The following is a 7,816-nucleotide window of genomic DNA, read 5'->3' as shown; positions in this document are numbered from 1 at the left end:
ACCATCCACAAGTGGACAGAGATGTGAGTCTCCCACCACCAGAACACTCTGCGGGAAGAGAAACTGCGTTCGTAAGACAGAAAAATAAAGAAACTCGTGGCTTGACAAAATCACGACCCATACCTTCTTGTCTGGTTGCTGGGCCTTAAGAACGAACTTGCACTGTTTTGTCAGTCAGGAGCAAAACGGGCCATCTTCGCGCTGTGTAAATTGACAAAAAAGAAAAATCTAAATATGTTTTTGTAAGATTTATTTGGAATACAACATAACAACACAGGCAGAACATGAAATCATGAACGTGGAAGTACTCACGACGTTCAAAGTCCTTCCGAGGTGGAAAAGGTGTCCAATCCCGTTTTTGCTCCAGGCGTCGTTTCATGGCCAGAGAGCGACGGAATGCCTTGGTGTTCGGCATCTGAACAATGAAATGAAAGATTGTGTCATTTTCAATGAAGGACAATGATAACACAAGTTTACAGAAAAAAGTGATGTTTTCTCACACACGACATCAAAACACAGAAAGGTTTCTGTACCTTTGCAGCTGGAGACGATGAGCTTAAATCAAAAAAGCAAAAGAAAATGTGTATGTGTAATCTTGGACCCTAACCCTAATGCCATACAAGTCTATGGGGTGAAATTTCAACTTTGTCCTACAGATATGGGGCCACTTGCTTTTTCATCAGGAGCCCCCAAGAAGCGCCCACGCCAAATTTGGGGCTTCTAGTACTTGAGGAACCCGAAACCCTAACCCTAATTTCAGCTAAACCTAACCCTAACCCAAGTTTCAGCCTTATTGTTAACCCTAATTCAATGCAAGTCTATGGGGTGAATTTTCAACTTTGTCCTAGAGACATGGGGCCACTTGCTTTTTCATCAGGAGCCCCCAAGAAGCGCCCACGCCAAATTTGGGGCTTCTAGTACTTGAGGAACCCCGAAACCCTAACCCTAATTTCAGCTAACCCTAACCCTAACCCTAGTTTCAGCCTTATTGTTAACCCTAATTCAATCAAGTCTATGGGGTGAATTTTCAACTTTGTCCTAGAGACATGGGGCCACTTGCTTTTTCATCAGGAGCCCCCAAGAAGCGCCCACGCCAAATTTGGGGCTTCTAGTACTTGAGGAACCCGAAACCCTAACCCTAATTTCAGCTAAGCCTAACCCTAACCCAAGTTTCAGCCTTATTGTTAACCCTAATTCAATGCAAGTCTATGGGGTGAATTTTCAACTTTGTCCTAGAGACATGGGGCCACTTGCTTTTTCATCAGGAGCCCCCAAGAAGCGCCCACGCCAAATTTGGGGCTTCTAGTACTTGAGGAACCCCGAAACCCTAACCCTAATTTCAGCTAACCCTAACCCTAACCCTAGTTTCAGCCTTATTCTTAACCCTAATTCAATGCAAGTCTATGGGGTGAATTTTCAACTTTGTCCTAGAGACATGGGGCCACTTGCTTTTTCATCAGGAGCCCCCAAGAAGCGCCCACGCCAAATTTGGGGCTTCTAGTACTTGAGGAACCCCGAAACCCTAACCCTAATTTCAGCTAACCCTAACCCTAGTTTCAGCCTTATTGTTAACCCTAATTCAATGCAAGTCTATGGGGTGAATTTTCAACTTTGTCCTAGAGACATGGGGCCACTTGCTTTTTCATCAGGAGCCCCCAAGAAGTGCCCATGCTAGATTTGGGGCTTCTAGCCAATGAGGAAAAATTTGGAGCAGACACGACAGGGTTACAGCTGAGAAGGCACTTAAGATCCTCAAAGGACTGTTGCCACTCACTAGACCAAACAAATGGTTTCAATGGACTGGTTAATTCTTCTCTCGTGGCCGGCAGCTCCACTGCCTTAGTGCTGGAGATGAACGCTCAGGGGCGCCGCCAGGAATTTTGGGCCCCCTGAAAAAAAACAAAAACAAATGGGCCTCCTTTGCGCAGCGCTTGTCAAAAGCTTCACATCACTCAAAAAATACAGTATAGTTCAATAATAGTGCTTGAGTCCATCTTTGACAGTGTCAATGTATTTTTATTGTGAATTCTCCACAAAGCAAACTCTTAACATTGATGAATGATTCATGAAAAAAACACTTGATGTCTCTCGGACAAAGTTGAGCTTTGACCTTCATAGACTTGCACTGCATTAGGGTTTAGCGATAAGGCTGGAATTAGAGTGAGGGTTTCGGGGTTCCTCATGGGCTAGAAGCCCCAAATTTGGCATGGGTGTGTCCAGGAGGATCCTGATGAACCTGAAAGTGGCCCCATGTCTCTAGGACAAATTTGACCTTTGACCTCCATAGACTTGCATTGAATTAGGGTTAACGATAAGGCTGAAACTAGGGTTAGCTGAAATTAGGGTTAGGGTTTCGGGGTTCCTCAAGAACTAGAAGCCCCAAATTTGGCGTGTGCGCTTCTTGGGGGCTCCTGATGAAAAAGCAAGTGGCCCCATGTCTCTAGGACAAAGTTGACCATTGACCCTCATAGACTTGTATGGCATTAGGGTTAGCGATAAGGCTGGAATTAGAGTGAGGGTTTCGGGGTTCCTCATGGGCTTGAAGCCCCAAATTTGTTGTGGGTGTGTCCTGGAGGATCCTGATGAACCTGAAAGTGGCCCCATGTCCCTAGGACAAAGTTGACCTTGGACCCTCATAGACTTGTATGGCATTAGGGTTATCGATAAGCGATACAAACCTGGTGAGTTTAAAACTTAGTGACTCTACGTACATGAATGTATGGGGTACCCTGTCCTTACTTTGTTCCAACCTTCCCTCCACAAACCTGGCTGTCCAGTGCAGAAGTCAAAGTGAGAGAGAGAACAAAGAAGGAGGAGGGCCTGTGACGCCGCTGCTGATTGGCTCGTTGGTCGGTTGAATGAGCCAATTCTAGAGCTCCCCTCGGTGTCCACACACTGCAAAATATATCTAAGAAATAAACACTTAAATTGAGAAAGAACAGGCTAGAAACAAGTCAAATTATCTGCCAATGCAGTAAGATATTTAGACTTGGTAAGATTTCTTAAAATAAGACGATATATCTAGGCATTTGAAGAATGGGAAAACTCTTGAAATAAACAGTAAAGCACTCATTCCAAGGACTGTACTAAGTCAAATAAACTTGATACTAGCTTCTCAATTCTTTTTTCACGTTTGCTTCTTTCTTAATTTGAATGAAAAGATCTTAAAACCAGACCTACTAACAGTGCAATTCTTCTTAATTTAAGTGTTCACAATATTAGCTTTTTTTTCTCAAAATGAGACAAAGCATCCACCCCCCCTACGCCCATTCCCCCCCCAAAAAAAATAATTAATCAAACAGAATTAATATTGTCAACAACTATTTATTCACTTAAATTGCTGACAGTGCCTTCACTGCCTTGTAATAAAAACGTCACTAAGGCATTGCATCTTAAAACAATCTCAAGCAATCATTTCTAGAACGCAAGTAATGTTGTGTTGTTACAATATTCACCGTCATCATTATTGAATATTGATTCAGATTCCCTGACACAAAAAAAACAAAAACAGTATGGGGACAGCATATAGTGTTGTGTTCCTATCACCACTGATAACATGTTTGTTCCAACAGACTCCCACCAATCCTCAAGTTACAACTACCAGGGGAGTGTATCACTACCTATGCCTAGTACACAGCTCTACTCCCCAATAAAATCTTTCCATTCTGCCATGGTCTTTTTTGTATGAGGCTGTGGTGTCTCACTCATGGATAGTGTCCTGTAGCACTTCTATCTGAATGACAGAGAGAAGGGTAGCCACACACTTTTGGATATGTGAGGTGCAGGGCATAGTAGTAACCCATCAGATGAAGCAGACCGTCACTCAAGTCTTCTGTGGCTCCAAGACAGATGAGACAGCGGGTCCCATCAAACAGCAACACAGGGGTGCAGAAAGACCTCTTCTGCGAGTACATTGTGGGATCTTCTGTTGGCTAAAGAAAAAGAAGAAGGAAACGCCACATCCATGCATGGAACTATGAAGTGTTGAATGTGAGAAAATGCAAACAAACTTTCACCTGAATGACATGAAGCAGTGCCTCACTGGCATGTCCCAGCTTCTTCGGTGGTGGACTTGGTGAAGGAAATAGTGTGGGGAGTGCCCTGAGCAGCGCGATGGAATATTCCACTGGAATAGAACAAATCAACTTTGAGTTCAAAGTTAGTCTTCCTAAAAATGAGTCTTATTAGGTTTGTGTTGATCACAAAAAAAATCTTATTTTTTCAGCATGAAGAGTATTACCATTCTGCATCTATTCATTCAGCGCAACATAAACCATCCTATGTCCAAGGAAACAGCTACACAGTCAATTAGAGACACAGCAAAATGACTCACCTACATCCAGCGTTATGCGTGGCTTCATCACTTCATTTTTTTTCCAAACACCATAAAATTACACATTGGTGCAGAAGTCTTCCCATCTCTTTTTTTAGTTCATCAATGAATTTTCTGTTGCCCTTATCCAGAATGCGCCGCAGCTCATTCATCGCCTATAATGCAAGTCAGTGTTAAAATCTGCAAAAATGCTTGCTTTTCATCATAAACCAAAACAAGTTAATCACTTACACGATAAAGATCCTTGACACATGGATATGCATCCAGGATCTTTGTTGGCCTTGTCCTGTTCTTTCAGAACATCACTATCAGTGAAGGATCTTCTTGCTTGAAACTGCAGGTCAAGAATTTGGGAGACAGCATCTTGGTTGGGTTTTGGTTTCTTGTACAGCTCCTGCAGGGTCTGATAATGTCTGGCCTGTGCTGTCAGACCATCTTTGGCTGATGAAATGGAGGAGACAAATCAGTAAATCAGTCAAATGGATGAAATTGTTTGGAGCATCAAAATATATCAAATGACAATTCAAATGTAAAAATGCCTGTGATATATCATGATATCCAAAACTATCAAAACATTGCCTAGCTTTCATACATTATCATTATTATTAAAATGGACATGTTTCTACTTATGTGAAGTGTGGCCATTATCAGAACTGCGCCCTGGTGTGTGACACAAAATAATTGTTGATCCACCAATTGAGTCTGCATCATGGTCTTCTTCTTGGTCACTTGCTGAGAAGTCAATGCGATGCCTTTTCTTCTTGTGGCCCCTCTCTGGTGAATCTCTTGTGAAGATTCTTGTAAGTGCTCGCTTGGTAAATAAAATTTCACTCATTGAAAGAACAAATAAAGATGGAAAGTGAACATGCACAGATAAAAAAAGTATCAGCCAAAAATAACCACACGCTTCAAAATCTAAGTGCGCAAAATAATATAATCACTTACATGTTTCATTGTTTTGTCTTAATCCTTCAGCATGGGATAATGATCCACTAGTCTTTGAGACATTGCAGTGACTTCATGCTTAGAAGGGTACCAGACCCCCTCTCCTTGCTGACTGGCTCTCAAGATAGAAATCATGCTGGTGACAGTGTTTCTCACCAGCCTGCATCTCAGCTCTTTGAACATGACACATTTCCCCTCACTGGCAGGGCGGGCCATCTGGAAGTAGTGCTTACGAGCTTGCTCCAACTCACTGTCTGTATAGAGGGTGGGCAAACTTTTTTAGCAACGGGCCACATGACAGACCTGCATCGAGTCGGCGGGCCACGGAAGGGGGGGTTGCAGGTAGGTACAGAATTAGTCCGGGTGCAGAATCGTTCTGGGTGTAGTGACTGCCCGATACGGCAACTCCATTGGGAAATACCTCTACATCGCAGTCGAACATGATATATGGATAGATCACGGTCAAAACGCTATTTCGCGGGTGATAGATAGATAGATTGTGAGAGAATTTCGTGTATACAATATAATACAAAGTACTGTAAATACGGCAGGGATTGACAGAAAAAAAAAGATAACCTTAATCAACCGATGTAGTTTGTCCTAATAGAGTTGCCGTATGTGACGTTGTTGGCATTCGCCCACTGGACAGAGGCGACTGCCAATTACGTCACATACGACAACTCTATAAACGTACCGCGATCTATCCATATATCACGTTCGAACGCGATGTAGAGGTATGTCCCAATGGAGTTGCCGTATCGGCAGTCACTTCTGCCCGGAACGATTCTGCACCCGGACTAATTCTGGTACGGTGGAATTCTCAGCCGAGAGGAAACCAGATCCAAAACATTATGAACAAGAGAGAAACAATAGACACAAATAGGAAAAAAGAAAAAAAAAGTGTTATGCTCGATGTTTTCAGAGCAAAGTAGGTAACCAATCACATCTACACTAATAAGAGCCCAAATCCGTTTCCTCCTGAGAAAGTGTTCTGGTCCAGGAAAAAGGTCTCTCAAATCATCACGACGGATGGTGTGGAGCAAGACTTCATCGATGTTGGCAGCTATAAAGACAGTCCAATCATTAACAAACCTTTTACACTTAACAACTCATACATTTTTTAACTAATGAATTTAATTCAACTTGACAAGTCAAACCAAGTTTGTTTTGTGCCAATTTCTGTTATCAGAATTAATTGTAAATGCAATTCAGTTTAGACATTTTGTCTCAAATTTGTAAAATACTTCTTTTTGAAATCAGTGTCAGCATACAGTTATTTTAATTACTTAGCGGACAAATCATAGTCATGGAAATTTTTTCATACCTACACATGACATACCATTTAAAATTGATACTGTGACATCATCCAGCTCATCCATTATTGGCCCCGGTTTGGATGTCCATTTAATTTCTCCTCAATCTGGCAGGGAAAAAAAATCATCATATTAAGGTCACAATTAGGACAAGCTAGCCTTCCGACTCAAGATCCGTTTTTTTACAATGCCCATCTACAGTAAACATGGAATATTGGAGCTGTCGCAAAACAAAACAAAAAGCCAACTTTAAGGCTTATTATCTCCAAAATGATACAGTAATCAATCACATTTAGAAATCAAATGTTTCTAAATGTCAAGTCAGTAATGTCAAGTCAGTGCTTGATGTGTCATCAGCAGGCGTCGGTGTCAGTAATGGGACATCGGCGGGTTTCGGGCGGAATCGCCAGGCGTTGGGAAGCGTCGGCGGGTGTCGGGGGCTCGTGGCCAGGTGGCGGACGTCACGGCAGGCAGTGGCCAGGTGGGCTCAGTCCCGCAAACGCTGCTTACAGCTTTAATTTTGTATTGCTTTGATAACATTGCTTAAGTTGAGTTTAAATTTACACTTTTTTTTTTTTCTTAGCTGCTAATTGTTCAAAAATGCTGATGTTAAAAGTGTGTTTGCACAGTATATGTTATGGCACTTTAATTCATATGGCAGTACATTTAAAATAACTGGCCGTCAAGTTCCAGGAAATGACAAACTGCACTGAGTTGAGTGAGATTCTCCAAAGGAACTCCAGTATAAATGTGGACTTTACATTCTAGTCCCATGTGAAGAAAAACCCAAAAGTGAACGTTTTTGTGCCTCACCCTTTCTAACTGGGACATTTGCAAGGGAACGCAGACTGGTTATGCTGCTCCCTGATAAAAGAAAAATGTTTCTGTTGTTACCTCAGAAATTGCCTGTTATTATTGTGGCTCAGGATTTTGGAGGTAGATTTTTTTTACTTTTCATAAGGAACAGGATAACAGTAATGCCCTGGCATTGGCAATAAGCTTTAATTTTGTATTTGCATTTTTTTTAACTTTAGATTTACATTAAAAATGTTTCTGTGTAAAGTGCTGATGTTAAGTGTTTGCACGATAAATGTTATGGTGCTTTCGTTTATATGGCAGAACATTTAAATTAAAGTGTATGAAAGACTTCTTTTAAATTCATTATTGGCTTTTGCGTATACGACGTGATTAATCGTGATTGATCAGGTAAATCATGCGATTAATT

The sequence above is a fragment of the Nelusetta ayraudi genome, unplaced genomic scaffold (assembly GCF_046127955.1).
Source record: "Nelusetta ayraudi isolate G7.1 ecotype Tasmania unplaced genomic scaffold, CSIRO-AGI_Nayr_v1 ptg000043l, whole genome shotgun sequence".
Taxonomy (NCBI): domain Eukaryota; kingdom Metazoa; phylum Chordata; class Actinopteri; order Tetraodontiformes; family Monacanthidae; genus Nelusetta; species Nelusetta ayraudi.
The sequence above is the reverse complement of the archived record's forward strand: the minus strand, read 5'-3'. Positions refer to the sequence as shown.